The sequence below is a fragment of the Dasypus novemcinctus genome, chromosome 5, assembly GCF_030445035.2.
Source record: "Dasypus novemcinctus isolate mDasNov1 chromosome 5, mDasNov1.1.hap2, whole genome shotgun sequence".
NCBI lineage: Eukaryota > Metazoa > Chordata > Mammalia > Cingulata > Dasypodidae > Dasypus > Dasypus novemcinctus.
The window spans coordinates 112280681-112301838 of record NC_080677.1 but is presented as its reverse complement, the minus strand read 5'-3'; the positions used below and the strand labels follow the sequence as shown (position 1 = coordinate 112301838).

The 21158-nt window shown below is 37.7% G+C and overlaps 1 protein-coding gene across 1 annotated transcript in view; it reads right to left on the bottom strand.

Moving 5' to 3' along the window:
* The window catches only part of EXOC4 (exocyst complex component 4), a 909491-nt gene that overhangs the window by 746639 nt on the left and 141694 nt on the right, over positions 1-21158 (bottom strand). The gene's annotated exons all lie outside the window — the stretch shown is intronic.

Here is a 21158-nt window from a genome sequence, read left to right as displayed (position 1 = left end):
AAACGTATAAAATCACTGAATCTTGGATTGAAAGGAATTGTATGTAAAAAATAATCTTAACCTGGGAGGTTGTTGCCAATTATGACTTCTGATGGTACTGAAGTCTCTCTGTAAAAGATTCCCATAGTGTTAGGTTATCAGCTTTCTGCCTATTAGTCTCTACTCATGTCTTTTTCAGATTACAACAAGCAAGTTAGATCTAATATAGGAGTAAAATAGCATAATAAATAGAACCCAACTAAGCAATAAAGGCTCACATAAATTTTGAAAACAATGGAGACAATAAGACACAGTGGTTAAGAAGAAAGCCAGTTTGAATCTTGGCCTTAGCACTCAATAGATAGGGCAAATAATTTAATCTCTTAAAATCTCACTTTTATATAGTAACAGTACCAATGGCATTATTAATATGGGGATTAAATGAGATATATGTAAGGTGCTAAACATAGTGGGTAGTATATGGCAAATGATCATTAAATGTTAGCTACAATTTTTAAAGTTTTTAAAATTATTAATGGAGAGAATAAGTTTAGAGAAAAGAGAATGTTACAATTTCACTAGGGGAATGGGAAGTAAAAATGCTCAGAGGTAACTGTGAGAAAATCTTGACTATTGAAAGAGAAATGGCATAATAAACAGAAGACAGGCTCGAAAATAATAGGAAAAGATAGCAAGATAAGGGAGGATCAAATACTAGTTCTCTGTAAAATTACTGAGCACCTGCTTTGAGATAACAGGTTAAGTTTACAGGAAAAAAGCAAAAGGATGGACTTCAATGTCCAAGAGCTAATGATTCAGCCTGGAAAACTGTGACTTTCAGTTGCAGGTAGAAGAAGAAAAAAAGAAAAGGCAAAAAACCCAAGATACGTCCAGACCTAGATAGGAAGGCTAGATCAGCTATGCTTATGATAAATCCAGGCTGGTTCAAAGGTTGTTATAAATCAAACTTGAGATGATTAGAACCAGGATTGTTGTGACAAACAAAGTTGCAAATCAAAGAAGTACTTTAGGTTTGCAAATGGAGCTCGAAATAAACATAGGTAAAATAAACCTTCAGCATATTAGTCAGTTTGTATTTCTTTGTTCATTGAAACAGGATGATAACAAATTTTCAGTCTTACAACACCAATGTGTTCTGAGGAATCAAGACTCCTAGGAGAAAGGCTGTTCAGTGAGGAAGCTATAAGGCTAAGGAAATATGAGAATAAAGACAGCTGGCAATAGAACTGAGTTCTAGTTTCATACTCTGATTTCCTCTCAGGTGTAAAAGGCCACAAGAGTAGTCAATGAAAATCATTCTTTTTTTAAGAAAAACCTTCCTGTTCTATAGAAGTTAAGAGACTGTGAAGAGAAGTTAAAAGAATGAAGTTAGGAGACTGATCTTTAAAATCAGAACCAGGATTCAAATACATGAGTTTGGACTATCATCATCGGAAAATAGGAATAATAAAGCCAAGTTCTTAGAAATATGAAGAGTTGAAAGAAATAGTGTATTTAATTTTTGGCCCAGATTATATTCACTGACAAAAGTGAGTAAGACTGCTGAAGTTTCTTGAATTAACACTAGACTTTATTACAGTCTAGTTTCTAACTTCATGGTTTGCCCATACATCAGAATAACTGAAGAGCTTGTTAAAACACAGATTGCTAAAACCCCACCCCAGAATTTCTCATTCATAGGTTGGGCTAGGGCTCTAGAATCTGCATTTCTAAGTAGTTGCCAAGAGACACTGATGCTACTGGTCTGAAGACCACACTTTGAGAACTGCTAGGCTAACTCAGATCATTCCTGGTTTTACTTCTACCCTGAGAAATTTTGATTAAACAAAGGAATGAACTTCTTGTGTAGAGAGTCAAAAAAGGCTAAAATTAAAAAAAAAAAAAAAATTGCCATGTATATATGCAATAAAGATAAAAATAGCATCTTCTGAGTAGGGAGCTAAACCATCTCTGAAAAGAAAATTTTATTTGTTCCTCCACCCTTTTCCATAAAATGTTAGCACAGGCTTATTGTATACAAATCCAAAGTGATCCCATCAGATTAAATTCCCCCAGAAATATAGATAGAATGAACAGATGGCCTTTTCCTTTCTAAACACTGTGTGTTTGTGTGTATGCATTTTTTTACCCTTGAGAAATAAAACTCACTGCCTCCCAGAGTCACAGAGAGCCTAAATGCGAATAATACTCTCAATGCCGTTATGACAACCACAGTCTGGGTACCATTCACTTGCCCTTGGATATTGTGACCTGTTGACGCCCTATCAGATACCAGTTGGCCATAGGGTAAGGGAGATACAGTAGATATAAAATCAAGACCATAATAGATATCAAAGATGATGGTTTTTCCAAGCTCTACTGGCTGCCTTCAGGTTTTTATTTTAAAGGAATGGGCATTGCTCTTCATTGCATACATTTTCTCATCTCTCTAGTCCTCTGATTAATGATCCCAGAAGATGAACAATAGCTCTTCACACATATATCCACACTAGGGGAATGGTAAGTGTAAATGCTCAGAGGTAAGAGTGAGGAAAATTACATGACTACTTTATATTAAAAATGCAAACCTTCCTTAATGTGAGCACTTTAAATGTGTCTATTTCACTTCAGGAAGTTTGCGTATACTCTTTCACAAGTAAATGGATCTTTTATCATTTTCAATGGCTGCTAGGTAAGAAAACAGGCAAAAGTATTCCAATGTGGCCAGCCACAATAATATAATGACTTGGTGACCATGGCAAAATTATACTAATTACCACAGACTTAGCAAGGCAACTTCAAATTGAGCCTCTCAGAAGTAATTTACAACTATAAACTGACACAATTACAATTCTTATTTCATATCCTTGTAGTTTCTTCTTTTCATCCTCTTCCCCCCCAACACTTTAACTTTAAAAAGGACACTGTCAGTCACTTTTTGGCTGGGTCTTTTTTATACTAAATTATTTGTAGCATTCTCTTGAAGCTTGAAATTAAAACTTCTTTCTCTTACCAATGTAGTCCCTTCCCATTTGGCATACATCTTTTGATTCTTGCATCTCTAATGGAGCTGAAAATTAATATGACTTTTTTGTTTAATTCTTAGATTATTCAAAAGAATCAGCAATGATATTAGCATCATTCTGCATAGAGGCCCAGGAGTTGTGATAAAAGCCTTACATTTCTATAGCACCTCAAAACACTTCACAAACTGCACTCAGAGGAAACACCTTCACACCACTCCCTTGTAGCTGCCCCTTACGTGAAATGCATGCTCTGATTAAATACCATTTACTCAAAAGAATTACATAATAGAAACCCTGACAATGCTAAAGAAAGATTCAACACTTAAAAAATGTAATTACACACAAAAGGTATCACTGAAAGAAGTGAATTTAATTTACAGCAAGAAAGTTTCACTTACAGCAAGACATGAAGGAAACTTTTTAAAATAAGGATACGGAAATCAAAATGTAAAATCTCCTTTTTTCCCACAAAATTAAGGACAATTTTAGATCATTTTAACTTAATGCTCTATCAAATTTTTCACCATTGTTCCAAATCTATCATTGTCATACCAACGATGAAAACAATGTCCATGAATAAAAATGAGTTATATAATAACAATACTGTTATAGAGTCTCAGTTTTTAAGGTTTCTCTTGCCAACATTATTTCATGTCCCTTATCTGGAAACCTAAGCTAATCTGCCTGGCCTACAGAAATGCTTCAAATAGGGATTATTTATCTAGAGTCCAGTCTAAGAGAAAGCGGGATAAACTGGTCTCTTGGAAGCTTAGTAAACCTTCACAGTTTTATGATGCCTTTGCTACAAGATTTTTAAACTTAGAAAAGTTCATCACAAGGCATTTAAAATTTCATCTAAAATCAAGTAATCTATAGATATACATTGAGAATCTAACGAGCAGCTACTACATTCTTTCAAGAAATATTTATTAGGTGTACGTTGTACTTAAGAGGATATGCCAGACTCTGTGGGGAGAAAATCACAATTAATAAACCACAGTCCCTTTTCTCAAAAGGCTTAAAGACTAGCGGAGAATAAACTTTAAAATGAAAAATGCAAAATCATTTCGTGAGAAATTTAAAATAGTGTAAGAAATGGTCCACAAGAGGACCATGTATCTTATTATAAAGTATAAATGTAGATTTGGTAGTAGAAAAAAATGTTAACTATGAGATATGTCAAATGGGTATTAAAAACAAGAAGTACAATGAGTTTTTAAAAGGAAATGATGAACAAATACTTCATAGATGAGATGAGATACAGTGATAGGCCTGGAGCACACCAGAGAAGATATTCAGGGACTGGGACAAACACACAGTATACACAAAAATGCTGAGGTGAGAAAGGATGGAGTCATATTTGGAAGGCAGAAAGTCTAATTAACACACAGAATTTGTATAAGAAAAGAGTGAAACTAAGGTTTCAATTTAGGTTTTGTCTAAATTGGAGAGGTGCTTTAATGCCAAAAATATTGTTAACCCACAGACTACTTTATTACAAAGAAATGCAGACCATTTATAATGAAACTAAAATTTAATTTGTATTTTGATTTTACTTCTTTGATTTCCTTCTCTTTGTTATAAAGACCAAGACTGGCATATACATCATTACCATACTATAGATCGTCAAGCTTTTCTTCAATAGCCCCTTCCCATCCAGAAATCTGAACTTATCATATTTATACGGGACAGAGTAAGAATTTATGGTCACTGAATTGCTAAATATACTTTCCTCTTAAAGTAACATCTAAGGATGTGTGACTAGACTGTCTCACTCTGACAGCTGTTCTATTCCCAAAGCAAGCCAGGAAGGCCAGCTTCCAATTCTGTTGGGTTATTAGATATTTTTCAAGAAGACAATAACTCCATATGATGTGGGCTATGGATGGCAGGCTCCTTGTCTCTTCAGAGATAACCTAAACTGTGACTTGTGGGTGTGGGATGATGAAAGGTTGCAGTCCTGCCCTTGGTGAGCAGGAGACAGTTTAACAATGCAAGGTCTATAAACTTTAAGTATTCAGGGGAAATGCAAAGCAAATATGCTAAAAGCTTATCAAATGCCTGAGGTCCATGCTAAAAGCTTACTAAGATGTGGAAATATATGCTAATACAAGCCTATTGAGAACTGAAACAAAAGGACCATTTGGCCTTTCCTCTCTGTATAAAAGGGACTAAAAAATCTTGTTCGGGGCTCGGGATTCAAACAGAAAGTTCCCGAGTCCGGCCGGCCGGCCATCAAGAAACCATTTTTCCTTCTCAAAATCATTCCTGAGTCCTGGCCTCTCTATACTCAAGTAATTGAACTTCTCTCAAATTCTACAACACATACACTCTAGTTTACTCTACCAAGTTTATTCGCTTCCAGTAAGGGAACCTAACACTGCATCCCAGAGGGGAACAATTCTACAAAATCAGGAGGAATGGTGTCAGATCAACCTCAGGACACGAAGCTCTACTTTTAGCCTATGTCAATCAGCAAGGCACCTAAAATGTGCCTGGGTTTAGAAAAAAACAAGAAATTATATTCCTTGCTGATCACAACAGGTGATCATATCATCAACAGGGGTCCAGAATCAGAGAAAAGAGACATGAAAAAATGCCTATAGGGGCATTCAGCCTATTTCCCTACTGAAATACATTCAATTTTGTCAGGATCAAATACCTAGTGAAATTTGATTCCATTTTCCTAGGGGAATATCCTATGGTTCAAAGGTTCTCACTGCAGAAATATTCCCTGACATTCAGTTTACATTTCTTCATTTCTTTCTGCCATGTTCATCTATACTCATGTGGCAGATAAACAATTCCTTTTCTTAATATGGAATGGAACTTTTAAAAAATGGTAAAGGAAGCAGACTTGGCTCAATGGTTAGAGCGTCCGCCTACCATATGGGAGGTCCATGGTTCAAACCCAGGGCCTCCTTGACCCATGTGAAGCTGGTCCATGCACAGTGCTGATGCGTGCTGGGAGTGCCAAGCCATGCTGGGGTGTCCCCCGCATAGGGGGGCCCCAAGTGCAGGGAGTGTGCCCTGTGGGGAGAGCCACCCAGAGCAAAAGAAAGTCCAGCCTGCCCAGGAGTGGCACCACACACACGGAGACCTGACACAGCAAGATGATGCAGCAACAACAACAACAATAAAAAGAGACACAGATTACCAGTACTGCTGACAAGAATACAAGTGGACACAGAAAAACACACAGCAAAATGGACACAGAGAACAGACAACTGGGGCCAGGGGAAGGGGGGAAGGGAGAGAGGGGAGAGAAATAAATAAAAAACAAATCTTTAAAAAAAAAAGTCTCACCCTCACTGTTTCCATGTTTAATTTCCAATCAAAAGTGCTTAACCTACATTACCAATTATTATTTTATATTCCTTTTCCCATTATAAGACTGTCAATTTTTGGTCCCTTGATAAAAATATAGTTAACAATAAACAAGTGCTTGCTTAATTTTGCTTTGCAGTTTCCTTTTGGTGACCTGCTTGCTACCTATGGAAATGCTTGAGTAACCCCTCCAAGTACAAACCTTGAGAAGTCATAACTCTCTTCTGAGTAACTAACTTTATAATGACTGTATTTCTTCAGCATCATCTGATCTCAGAAAAGAGTGCTTCCACACTCATGCCATTTTCTCTAAAAAGCATTGAACCTTGCCTCATGTGAATTCCTTAGTCACTGCAGATGATCTGCTCGGGACTCCCACCCATTTGTCTATCTTCCTGGACATATGCTCAACACTCAAGGCAGCATCCCAGATGCCACTTGCCCAGAACTGGGGAGAAAAGGCTGAGCAGCCCCAGCTCTGTGATGAGATGCTATTTTGTGCAGCATAGTCAAAAATAGTGCTGGCCTTTTCCACTGCCATATCACGATACTAACACAGATCTAACGTGCTGTTGTTTATCACCCCCATGAGACCAGCTATTTGGTGCTGAGCTTTCTTTGGTTGCTGCAGTTCACTTGGCGGCACCACTCAACTTCCTTAGATGGAATCAGAACCAAAGCAGTAGATTTTGTTATTGTTGTTCACTTTGTTTTCAAAACCCTTCAAATCTTTTATGTAGCTAGTGCCATTCACTGGGTGACACAACTTGTTGGCAATACTACTATAACTATAGTTAGGAAGCCCCCCAAAATTTTTTTTAAATCATCTGTCCCTTTAAGTATTATAACTTTGCTGTATAACTTACTGGGGATAAAAGTAATAACAAAATGATTTTGAAGAGAGTTCCCCTGTGAAGAAGGCCAAGGGCACTTCAACATTTTTCGACACTCAAGCATTATAGGTATAGATTTGACAGCAAAAATTTTGTCCATTCTTCTAAAACTAGGCAAAAGTATACAAAAAAAGACAGGTGAGATAATATGCTGCTGCTAAACAGATTGAGAAAGAGATATCTCTGGATAAAATATTTTCTTAAAATCCTTTAAGTTAGCAAGGACTTCGTTATGATTAAATAGAATTTTTAAAGCTTCGCATTAAGCACATTCTCTATAGTTCTAGATATAAGATAGAATAAATAGGAGAGGATATCAAAAAACTGCTTGACTGCAACCTCATTAACAGCCCTTAGTCATGGTGTCAGTGTGGTAGAATGAACTGTGTACCATAGTTTGTTTACAGTCTTTGTTTTGGTTCTCATTCTGGTGGGTATGGACCCATTGTAAAAAAGATGTCTTCAAGATCTCTTCAATTAAGGTGTGGCCCAAATGATTCGGGTTGAGCTTTAATCTGGATTACTGGAGTCCTGTACAAGCAGAGTAAAAATCACATGGAGAAGGAAACCACAGGGAGCAGCCAAAAGCTAGAAGTCAGAGGAAACCAGATGAGAAAAGAGAAGACACTGCCATGTCCACTGCATGTAACATAAAACCCAAGGATCAAGGATCACCAGCAGTCAGCCCCAGAATGCCAAAGACTTCAAGAAGAAACCATCACCTTGCTGATGCCTTGATTTTAGACTTCTAGCCCCCAAACCATGAGCCAATAAATTCTTGTTGTTTAAGCCAGACCATTTTGCATTATTTGTTTTAACAGCTAAGAAACTATAACAGTCAGACTGGTTAATTCAGAGATGAAGAGGGAAAGAAAGGACACTAATGCTGGTATATCAAGATATCTTAACTCCAATGTTCTGTCCTTTAGCTGGCCCAACATATTTTTTGCCCAGCTTTATTCTGTTTCTTCTCTTTCCTTCAGGCTCTTTTATGGCTTTTACTTTCTTCCACTTCAAGGGGTGTGTCCACATCCCCTAACGCATCACCAGCTTCTGAAAGATCACACTCTGATCTAAATATCACTTGGACCCTGCTCAAAAATCTGCCACCACATCACCCACAATGAAAAATTAAAGAAAAGCAAAAATGTGGCATCACCACAATCTCTAGGAATAGTATAATATGCTATTTGTGGCAATTATGGAGAGCTTGTGGAATTGATAAACTATTTTAGGAAAGTATCTCCTGCCCTCCTCTCTCCCCTAGCCTGCTGTTCTTAATCTCCACCTGCCTATATTCTGCCAATACTTCACATTTAACACAGACAAAGCACCATCTTCCTGACCCTAATTCCCAATTATCCAGGTTCAAAACTTCACTCTGGCTTATAACTCTCCTTCACTTCTTAAAGTCAATGTTAAAAGGGTTTGAGAACTCATTCTTCTTCCAAAATCTCTCTAATCTCTTTCCCCTTTCTTTTTACTGCCACTGCTCTAATCCAGTTGTTACATTTTCCTTCCTGAATTGATTGCACTTCCTTTCTAATTGGTGGTTCTCCATACATTTCCTTTCTCCCCCAATTCATTTTCCATAATTGCTGCCCCCAAATAAATCAACCTAAAAACATTATTTTCACCACTTAATTTTCTCTCAAAAAAGGCATAATATTTATCATCACCTATGAAGTAATCATGCCCCCCAAATCAACCTTATATGTGATCAAATCTCTAGACGCAAGCTGCAAGTTAAGGACAAAAATAAAAGGTAAATGACACCATGGGGAAGCAACCGGCATTTTTCACACTGTTCGAAATTCTACAGGACAAAAATGATCTGGTTTCTTCATTCTTCAACAAATAAATTTCAATGTGGAAAAAAAAAAGAGCTTTTAAGAAACTTATCACACAACTATGTGCTTATACTGAATACCATTGATTGTACACATTGGATGGATTGTATGTTTTATGAACATGTATCATAAAATTGATCTTAAAAAAAAAAGAAACTTATCAATAATTGCAATATTTAAACCTTATTTGGATCCTGATTCAACTTTTAAAAATATAAAATTATGATACTTGAGGTGACTGGAAATTTGGACATTGGTTATCTGATGATATTAAGGAAATTATGTTTTTAGGAATAACTATGTTTTCAAAAAAGAGTCCCTATCTTTTAGAGATACATATGGAAGTATTTTGGGATGAAACAGTATGATCTCTAGGATTTTTTCAAAATAATAAGGGAGAGGGGAAGTAGGGAAGAGTAGAGATGAATCAATATTAGCCATAAATTGCTAATTGGTGAAAATGGATGACGGGTACATGGGGGTTCATTAAACTAGTCCACTGCTGAGCATATTTGAAATTTTCCATAATTTAAATAAAACAGAAATTCATCAGCCCAGTGCCTACAGGGCCAAGTTCAAGCTGCATAATCTGTTATTCAAAGATGTTCCTGAAATAAAAAAATATTCTATCTCAAATTTTTTGTGATAATTTCTAAAAACTCAAACAAACAAAAATCGCATTCTATCCAGTTCTATATAATACTATTCACATTATATGTTCAAAGTCCTAGCCATGATAAAATGTGCCAGGTACCATCCTGTCCATGAATACAACTGCTTCAGCTCATTCTGTACTCTTATATAGAATGGCCTTCTCTAGAACTTGTGTGCTCAATGAATATTTTCCAATGGAACCATAAACTGTTCTGTATTGTTCTCTAATTATTTTATGTTTTTGTCTTAACCCCATGAAAATTTTAAATAATTTCTTAAAATCCTTTTATTTTAACATGCTGAGAAACAAAAGGAATATCTTCCCTCCCCCCAAAAAAAATCCCATTAATAGTAAATTAAAAAATGTCATACATGTAAAAAAAAAGGTGGCGGCAACCTAGAAATCCTCCTTCCTTAGTCACAAGCAATAATTAACATGCTGAAATAACTGTTTCCAGCCCAAAAACATTCCTCAAGTTTACAGGTCAGAAATGGGAATGACCATGGTCTTTGGGCTGCGACTCTAAATAAAGTTGACCAAACTGCAAATGGAGATCAGTCATAGCACAGTGTTTTCTTTCTCCTTTAAAGTATGAGTATATTAAAGTATTTTTCTGTTCTTATGGAGTTTCAATGTTCTATCATCTTTTACGTTATTTCATGGAACACACTCTCCTAAACACACTATTGTGACATAGGTTTCATAACTAAACTAATTTTTTTAAAATTTTAATATTACCAAACCTATAACATTTGCTAATCCTGTATCTTATCCACAAATGTGCATTAAAACTGGTTAGAATCCAACTGAAGCAGACTTGCCAATTGTAGGGTCTACAGGTGATTTTGACTATGCATCCCTGACAAAGAATCATTGTTTTAAGGTAGCAGAGATGGCAAAATAAGATTGACCATGATTAGCATGACTGAATCCAGAAGAAATCCTGAACCACACTACACATATGTATGGGAAGCAGATATGGCTCAAGCAGTTGGGCACCTGACTACCACAAGGGAGGTCCCAGGTTCGGTTCCCAGTGCCTCCTAAAGAATATGAGCAAAAGTGCCAAGCTATACTGTGTTGATAATGGAGGTGTATGGAAAAAGTGTGTCAAATGTATGCTATGGACCATGACTGGTGATAATAGTCCGATGATATTATCTCATAATCTGTAACAAATGTTCCACAAGGATGTGGAGTTATATGGGAAATCTACACATCTCTATGATTGTTTTGCAGAGTCACAATACCTGTAACAAAAATACATTTTAAAAAAATAGTATGGGATGGGGGGAAAATACGCAAATGTAAGACAAGGAATATAGTTGGTAGTAATATTTTGACAATGCTCTAGCATAGTTTGTAACAAATGTTTCACACCAATGCAAAGAGTTGGTGGAGAGGTGATGTATGAGACCCTGTGTGATGTTATGCATGTTTATTTTGTAAGTTTGCAATCTTTACTATACACTTATTGTATATGTGTGTTAATGTATGAATGATATACTTCAATTTTAAAAAAAAAGATGAGCAAGACAGTGAGCTGATGCGAGGGGCTGGTGGCACAGTGAGGTGATGCAAAACAAGATGAAACAAGATGGCTCAATGAGATGACACAAGGAGACACAATGAGACACAACAAGCAGGGAGCTGATGTGGCTCAAGTCTCCCATATGGGAGGCTCCTGGTTCAGTTCCTGGTACCTCCTAAAAAGAAGATAAGCAGACACAGAAAGCACACAACAGACACAGACAGCAGACAGCAAGTGCAACAAAGCAGAGGGGAACAAATAAAATCTGAAAAATAAATAAAACAGACTAAATATTGAGATACAATACATCACATGGTAGTAGCTGACAGAAGTCAGAGGGCTTCTTGTCACTTCTTAACCATGGCAACTGTGTCCTGTACAGAATGGTAGGCTACGCAGAGAGAGAATTCTTTTCATTAGCAGAACTCTTTCAACTAATGGGAGATTTTATATGCTAAGATTGGAAGAAATACTGTAACAGTAAGTTCTATATCACCTTTCACCTCAAGAGGTTTACTGTTAAGGGCATAAAATATTCATTTCCTCTATTTAACTTCCATTCCATTTTGAAACTAAGCTTTGCAAACTCATAACACACATATCAGTAATACCCTTCCTTTCTATATACCAACCTTTACTCCAGAACAAAAATTAAAGTACTGCTAACTAATGTGGACAAGGAATGCTTCCTCTACCACTAGAATGTGGTCCTCACTAGAGTGGCAAACAGGTGCAGGGTACACACCCTCAGAGGAACAGCAGCCGCCAAAGGCTTTTGGTGCTCCCTGTTGAGCAACCATTTCATAAAAGCAAGGTACAGAGGAAGAAACAAAACTACTTCTAAAAATACTAACAGAGGACAGGATGGAGGGAAGGTAGGAGGCCAAATGTTCATTTTAATAGCTATAGCGATCAATATATTCAGGACATTCAGACAATCTAATCTGAGGCCACTGCTAAAAACATAAACGAAATAACCTTAATTTCCCTGACCTTATATGGTAATGCAAGGGCTTAAATCAACCTTCATACATTTACCAAAATCTTTGGAGTTTTAAAATAGTAAAGGCAAATCTCTCCTTTCCTGAGATTTTAAAAGAACTGTTCTTTTAAATTTGAAATCCTGAATATTCACAACTTGAAAACATTCATGTGTACAGATGTATAGGTATAAATATACTTCTATACATATACACATTTAGTAAAATGCCTGGTGAAACATATTCTTCAACACAAAACCTTCATTTTTAAAAAATGTGAATTGAAATAATTTCAACTAAATCAACTAAAAGATTATCACAGAATCTCTTAAGTTACATGTCAAGATGACAAAGTATAACCTAAACTTGACTTGCAAATCACTGATATAAAAAAATTGAAAAAGAAAGCAAGAGCAACTGAGTTCTACACTTGACTTTTTAGTGTCTAAATACACGATTTAAAACTCATATCGCAGTTTCTCCTCTAAAATGGGAGAGAGTATGACAAATGGTAACAATGGAAAGACCAAAGGAGCTAATACAGATGTATGAACTCATTAACAGTGCCTAAGTCTAAAGTGACAGATAAACACAGAATGCACTCTAAGAATTTTCATAAAACTAGTTGATGAAAGCAATTCTCTGAAGGGCTTGTATTTTCCAAAATGCATCTTTAGCATCAGTTTAAATATGACTAAACTGGTGACAATTGCTGACCCTGCTAATATTTAGTTATTAATGATAATCATGAAGAGCAGTAGGCAAGAGTAAAATGCTGACTTTTATAACAAAAACCCAGCAACAATTACCTTATGCAAGTGCCTAACTCCGGGGTATCTATTAAAGGAATTTATAAACCCCAAAAAGTTGTGGTGAAATAAAGGTACCAACAAATTCTTTGAATAGACTTCCCAGTGAAGAGATTCTATTTTTACTCCCCTTGAATCTAGGCTGGCCCCTTTAAAAACCAAAAGAATACAGCAAACGTGACAGTAGGTAATGTCAAAGGCGAGACTTTAAAAGATCTCTAGCCTCTGCTTTCACCTCTTAGAATGCTCCCTACTGGAAGCATGAGGCCGCCATGCTGCAATGGAGAGGGAGGAGAGAGGCAGAGAGAAGAGAGAGCAGGGAGGAAGAGAGAAGGACAAAGAGAGAGGGAGAGAAGCCATGTGGAGAAGGACTAAGATGCCACACACTAGTGAAGCATTCCTGGACCTTCTAACCCAGTCCAGCCTCCTCTGGATATGATCCCCACTTATGCCATGTAAGGCACTGCTCAGTCTAGCTATACCTGAATTTCCAATTCACAAAACTGAGCAAATGAGTTTCTGATAAATTTAGAATGTAGCAATAGAATAACCAAACCAAAGTAACTATCACTATATATATATACAAGAATTTAGATATAGTCGTGCATTACTTCCACAATCAGAACAGAAAAAAAAAATTTTTAATCAAAGTAATATCAATTCAGGAAAATAAAATTATTGTTGCTATAAAATCTTCTTAGATGGAGAAGAGCTTGGCAGTGAAGGTATTGTCAATTGCTTAAATTTCACTCAAAACATAATGATGCTCTCTATATTACACTATTTCAGCTCTTACCTTAATCGCCATCACTTATTATGGCCTCTTGCTTTGACAAACCCCTTGCTTTGGTCTGGGTGTACCAAACTTATAAGCACACAGCCTTCATGAGGTCACTTAAAGCAAGTGTAGCAGCAAAAGTCCGAAAGGCACTTGGGTTTTAACAGTTTATCCTCTCAAATCTCAGCCAAAATGGGAAGTGGTAGATTCAAGGGAAGACCTGTGTTTTCTATCCTTGGGTTCTCTAGACCAACCTCTAACAGGCACAAGGAGACCAATCCTGGGTAATGAGAAATTTAAAGAGAACTGACATTCCACTAGAGCTGCCCTATTCTGGGGTACCATCCCCCAAGCTATAATTTGCTAAAATTTGGCCCAGTGTACTAAGATGTCCATGGATAGTTACGTCAGGCTTCCCTAGGCATTAACCACCCTAGCACGCTGGCTTGTGATTTGCCATATCTGGCACTTGGAACCAGAGGGATCTTCATTGCCCATCAGTTTCTGCTTTGAACACTGGTAGTGAACATGAAACAAGACAGGGAGAGTCCTAGTGCTACAGAAACTAACTACAGTTTAGAGAAAGATTTTTCACTTAACTCTCAAATGTTAACTTAATTCTGTCAATGGGCAGTATACTATCCATTGGTAAGATAGAATGAAAGTTCTAGGAGCAAGTACCTTTAGACTCAAGAGCCTAGACGAAAACATGACTTTAGTATGCCACCCAAAATAGAGGCTATAAAAAAGTTTTAAAGACTTGAGAAATTAAGAAAAAACACTTTTGCAAGAACACTCTCAAACACTATTCGGCCTGGAATACTGACTAAAAAAAAGCTAGTTTTAATTTAAAGGTATGGAATGCTCAGCTAATCAAAATAGCAGATGCAACAAAACCTAAGAATAACCTAGTTTCAGCCCAGAATTCAAAACAGAAATTGCATCTGTCTCCTTGAAAATCCCCTCCAGGTCATGGATCAGTACCAATCATATCTTTGGATTTTCTTATCTGATGGAAAATGTCAAGTCCACTCTGAATAAGGTTAACTTCATCACCATTTAAACATTTTTGTAGGGAAGTGGACTTGGCCCAATGGATAGGGCGTCCATCTACCACATGGGAGGTCTGCGGTTCAAACCCTGGGCCTCCATGATCCGTGTGGAGCTGGCCCATGCGCAGTGCTTAGGGAAGTGCCATGCCACGAAGGGGTGTCCCCTGATTGGGGGAGCCCCGAGCGCAAGGAGTGCGCCCCATGAGGAGAGCCGCCCAGCGTGAAAGAAAATGCAGCCTGCCCAGGAATGGCGCCCCACGCACAGAGAGCTAACACAGCAAGATGACACAACAAAAAGAGACATGGATTCCTGGTGCCGCTGATAAGGATGGAAGCAGTCACAGAGGAACACACAGCGAGTGGACAAGGGGGGGGGAAGGGGAGAGAAATAAATAATAATAAATCTTTTATATATATACATACACACATATATATATGTAGCAGTTAAAAGTAAATAACTTGGGAAGCAGACTTGGCCCAATGGATAGGGCATCCGCCTATCACATGGGTGGTCCACGGTTCAAACCCCGGGCCTCCTTGACCCGTGTGGAGCTGGCCCATGCGAAGTGCTGATGCGTGCAAGGAGTGCCCTGACACGCAGGGGTGTCCCCTGCGTAGGGGAGCCCCACGCGCAAGGAGTGCGCCCCATAGAGAGAGCCACCCAGCGTGAAATAAAGTGCAGCCTGCCCAAGAATGGTGCCACACACACCAAAACCTGACACAACAAGATGACCCAACAAAAAGAAACACAGATTCCTGGTGCCACTGATAAGGATGGAAGCGGTCACAGAAGAACATACAGCAAATGCACACAGAGAGCAGACAACTGGGAGGGGGAAGAGGAGAGAAATAAATTAAAAATAAATCTTTTAAAAAAAAAGTAAATGACTTTACAGTCTATCTCTGTCAATTACCAGGAAAAAAGAAATTGAGGCACACAAAGTGAAGTGACTTGTTCAGGACGTCACTGTCAATGTCAGGCAGTATAATAAAAATCCACTGCCTCTGTTTGTTGAACATTGCTTCACACACTGGGAGGTTACACATTTAAGGCAACAATGACTAAATAAACATTTTACTTCTAAACAGGTTGTGAAAAAATGAGTGTTCTTCAGAATCATAACTGGAAGACAAGTTGTTCAAAGAGATCCTCTTACTTCCTCTGCTATGCAGGATTCAATGAGAAATGAAATATTTTATGTTTCCAGTGGACCTCAGTCTCAAACACTTAAAAATGTGCAGCCAACAGTATGACAGGCACGTCACCAAGTAGGTGACATTTTGGAAGGTACTGTTGTTCAGAAGGGCAAAAACATGTATTTCTATTATCACAGTTTCAAAAATAGTGTAAAACTGAAAAAGCAGCAATGGTATGTGGTCACAGAGCTGACACCAAGAGAAAGCTATGACACCCTATTACTATGATAGCTATAGCCTTGTCTCCTCACAAACATGCTGAGACAAATGAGCCTTCCAACGAAACTATGGTTCCGCCTGCAAGGGAAAGCCCAGGTTCCAGTGGAGAAAAATCACTAAAACCTTTAAAAGATTGTATTAGTGAGCCAAAGGGGTGCTGATGCAAAATACCAGAAATTGGTTGATTTTTATAAAGGGTATTTATTTTGGGTACGACCTTATAGATACCAGTCCATAAAGCATTAAGTTACTTCCCTCACCAAAGTCTCTTTTCACGTGTTGGAGCAAGATGGCTGCCAACAGCTGCAAGGGTTCAGGCTTCCTGGGTTCCTCTGGGCACAGCTTCACTGTGTTCTCCACAAGGTCAGCTGTAGACTATGAGGCTCTCTAGGCTTTGCCTCACTCCACAAGATCAGCTGTAGACTATCAGGTGAATGGCTCTGTCTCTCTCCCTGGGGTTTCTGCCATGTCTAAGGAGCTGTCTCTATTCCTCTGTGTTCTTCTCCTGGCTCAGGCCCTCTCTTCCTGGGGCTTGCTTCTCCTTCCTCTGAGTGCCGACTTCCTGGGGCTCCAGCTTAAGACTTCAGCATAAAACCCCAACATCAGAAACCCTCAATTCTGTCCTTTGCCACGCCTTTTATCTGTGAGTCCCCACCCCTTGGTGGGTGGGGACTCAACACCCTAATGAAGCGGCCCAATCAAAGCCCTAATCATAATTTAATCATTCCCAGGTACAGACCACGTCACAAACATAATCCAATATCTATTTTTGGAAATCATAACCATATCAAACTGCTACAAAGATCAAAGAACATTCTCTTTTCTAGATTCTGTGTGCAAAAGAATATTTCAATATTCCAGGAAGAAGCATTTTCCATTCAAAGAAACACTGAGATTTGAACTCAAAGCACACATAACTTCATTCATAAAATAATCCCATGTCCTTTATCCATGCTGTTCCATACTTATCTACAGCATGGATTAATTGTTCTCAATTATTCTTCAAAAATGATTTTAACCTAAAGAATATTCCTCCAACAAGTAGATGAAAACTAAATTGGTCCTATGCATAAAACATTGCATGAAAAAACAAAATCTTTCCTAAGCCCTCCATGCAGACAAACATGAAATACTTCCTAGGCAGGGTTCTCATGTATTACCACCTGTGCCAGATTGCTAACAGTGAATTCTACGGAAACGCATACACTATTAAGGCTCCCGCTCACTTTACCAGAGTGAGCTTTCTGATACTACCTTTTCTTCATCTTTATTCCCCAGTAACAAGCACATAGTTGACCCCAATAATTTAACATAAAAGTTAGTTAGAAACACTAAGCAGGTCAAATATATCACTATACAGATTTTCTAAAAGGATCCCAAAAGGTTTATAAATCCTATTCTTTCTTCTTTGTATTCCTTTACCATTGCCTGGGAAAACCTACCATTCTTATTTCACTATTAGGCAACACCTCAAGTAGTACAAAACATGAAAGAGTTCCCCTACCTTAGTCACAACCCTCTCCATTCAGTCCTTTACACTGTTAGCACATTCATCCTCCTTCATATCATCACACCCTTAATCAAAATCCCAAATGGCCCAAAATTACCTAAAGCAAAGGTCTTCAAATGTCAGTATGCCTGAGCACTACCAGAACAGTTGTTAAAACTCACAAAACACAGACTGTAGAGTTGCACCCCCATTCCAAATTGAATTGGTCTGAGATAAGGACATAAAATTTGCATTTTTAATATGTCCCCAGGTAATGCTAACACTGTTGGTCCAGGAAACACTTTTGAGAGCTGATGGCCAAAAACAATGGTTCTCAAGTACAGGATCCTAAACCAATATCAGAATCACCAGAGAAGCTTAAAAACAGAATTTACACCTTATCCACAGCAATTGTCATTCAGGTGGCCTGGGATGAGGCTAGGAATAGGAACCATTAGTCTAAAGATCAATCTGAAAACCCCTGGTTATCACTAAAGCCCTTCCACAACCAGACCCAAATCTATCCATCCAAGCTTATCTTCTAGACCACAAAATAAATCCTCAGTTACAGATTACCAAAGAATACCATTCTTTGTATTATTTAAAATTCCCAAGTATCAACATTGTAGAAAACTAATGGAATAAAGACAATGGATTCATGATAAAAATAAGTCATTTCTAAAAAGTAAATTAGTGGCTGCCTAGACTTGGAGGTGGAAAGGTGGATGGTGGGGGGAGGAGTTACTGCTAATGAGAGTAAGATTTCTTTTTAGAGTGATGAAAACTATATAAAATTCTATTATGGTGATGATTGTACAACTACATATATATACTAAACACCACTGAATTCTATACTTTGAAGGATATATATATTATGATTTTAAGAAATTAAGAAAGGAGAAAGAAATATTTTATTCCTATCCAGACACTGTCATTTCTGGCCCTCTTTGTTTTTTTCTGTAGGTCTGAGTCACCATGTGGTTTCATTTTCTATGAGCTTGAAAAACTTCCTATAACATTTCATGAGGGAAGCGGATTTGGCCCAACCGATAGGGTGTCTGCCTACCACATAGGAGGTCCAAGGTTCAAACGCAGGGCCTCCTGACCCATGAGATGAGCTGGCCCACGTGCAGTGCTGATGCGCACAAGGAGTGCCGTGACATGCAGGGGTGTCCCCCACGTAGGGGAGCCCCACGCACAAGGAGTGCACCCTGTAAGGAGAGCACCCAGCGCAAAAATAGCAGTCTGCCCAGGAATGGTGCAACACACAGAGAGCTGATGCAGCAAGATGATGCAACAAAACAAGGCACAGATTCCGGGTGCCACTGACACAAGCGGACACAGAAGAACACACAGTGAATTGACAGAGAGAGCAGACAACTGGGGGGTGGACAGGGAAGGGGAGAGAAATAAAAATTTAAAAATTTAAAAAAAAAAACATTTCATGAAGTGCAGGTCTAGTGGTGACAAACAGTTGCAGCTTTTGTTCATCTGAATATGTCTCTATCACAATTTCAAAGGACATTTTAGGTAGATATAAAATTCTAGATTTACTGTTAAAAATTTTTTCCAGCACTTTAAAGATCTCATACATGTTCCCTGCCTTGCATTGTTTCTGATGAGAACTCATTTACAAATCTTATCATTACTTCTCTGTAGGAAATGTGTCTTTTTTTTTCCTCTGACTACTCTTAGGATGTTTCTCTTTATCTTTGGTTTTCTATGACCTGACAATGATGGTCCTAGGTGTGGTTTTCTTTGTGTTAATATTACTTGGGATTTGGTGAGCTTCTTGGACTTGTGGGTTATAGTTTTCATCAAATTTTGAAATTTTTGGTCATTCTTTTTTCTAATATTTTCTGCTCAATTTCTCTCTCCTCTTTCCTGGATCTGCAACTACCCAAATGTTAGACTGCATGACATTTTCCCACAGCTTTAGACAGATTGTATTGATATGTCTTCAAGTTCACTGATCCTGTTTTGTGCAACAAGGAATCTGCTGGTAAATACATCAAGAATTTTTCATTTCAAAAAATTTCTATTGACTATTTTCTTCTCCTTTCAATTCACATTTTCCTGAATTTTCACAAGTGTTATAATTGTATGCTAGACATTGTGAATTATTGATTACCTGGATTATATTATCTTTCCAAGAGTTTTGATCTGGCAGGCAGTTAATGTACAATATCAGGTTGATACCACAAGAGACTTCTTATGGATTTGTTATGAAGAATCCAGAATAAGCCTTACTCTAAGACCCTATTCCTAGAGCATGATCTTTCTAAGGTTAGAAATGAGAGCACAGGATATTCAGTGAGTTCTCTTCATATTAGCTGGTCTGAATTTCCAGCATTATCCAACTACTGGAATCTTTATTTAGCTCATAGTTCCCCAGTAGCTATTTTCTACCAGGTCTTATTAGCATGCAGTTTAATATCTGACCAAAGGCTTAATGCAGATTTCTGGAGTTCCTTATCTGTGCAATTCTATCTCTTTAATATGCTGACCCACAAATCCCAATTATGTCCACAGTCCTAAATTCTGATCTCTGTTTCCTCTGCGCATAAAGACCACTGCTTTCTGTTTAGGCTTCACCTCCATGCTGTTTGGAACAAGTTTCTAACAGCAAGCAGAAATGAATGCGGAGCTCACATCATGTGCTTCCCTTCTCCCAAGGATCACAGCCCTGTGGTGTCTAAAATTACCTGCTTCATATATCCAATCCAGTATTATAGGTGCTTACAGCAGTAGGTAACTTCATCAAGGCCAGAAGCAGAAGCACCTATTAACATTTTTAAAATAACTTGAAAATCCATTATCTCATATCACACTTAAAATAAACATATACTATGAGAAGCACATAATATTTCCATTTGACAGATTAGCAAACCAAGATACAAAGAAGTTAAATAACCAGTCTTCAAGTAACAAAGATAATTTATTCAAAACACAAATTTCATTAAGCACAACTACAGGAAATTGGTTGACCTAACAGTTTTTTAAAAAATTCAGGGACTCAAGTTTCAACCCATATTCTTTCCACTGAACCATAAGCAAAGCACACGGACTGCACAGGAAAAAAAAAAAAAAAAAACCTAATGAACGAATAGCCAAAAATCAATCATTCAATCCATAAAGAGTATGCCTATTCTATCAGAAATAACTATAATTTTTATTCATGAATTATTTTTTCCTGAAGACTATTTGCCATGCAAGTAATTTTATTTCTACAGAGTGATATTTTTCAATGTCCTACATATACTCAATTTTTTTCATATTAGTAGATACTAGCTAACCAACTCACTTCTTTTTTTCCAAGATTTATTTTTAATTTATTTCTCTCCCCTCCCCCCAACCCACCCCCAGTTGTTTG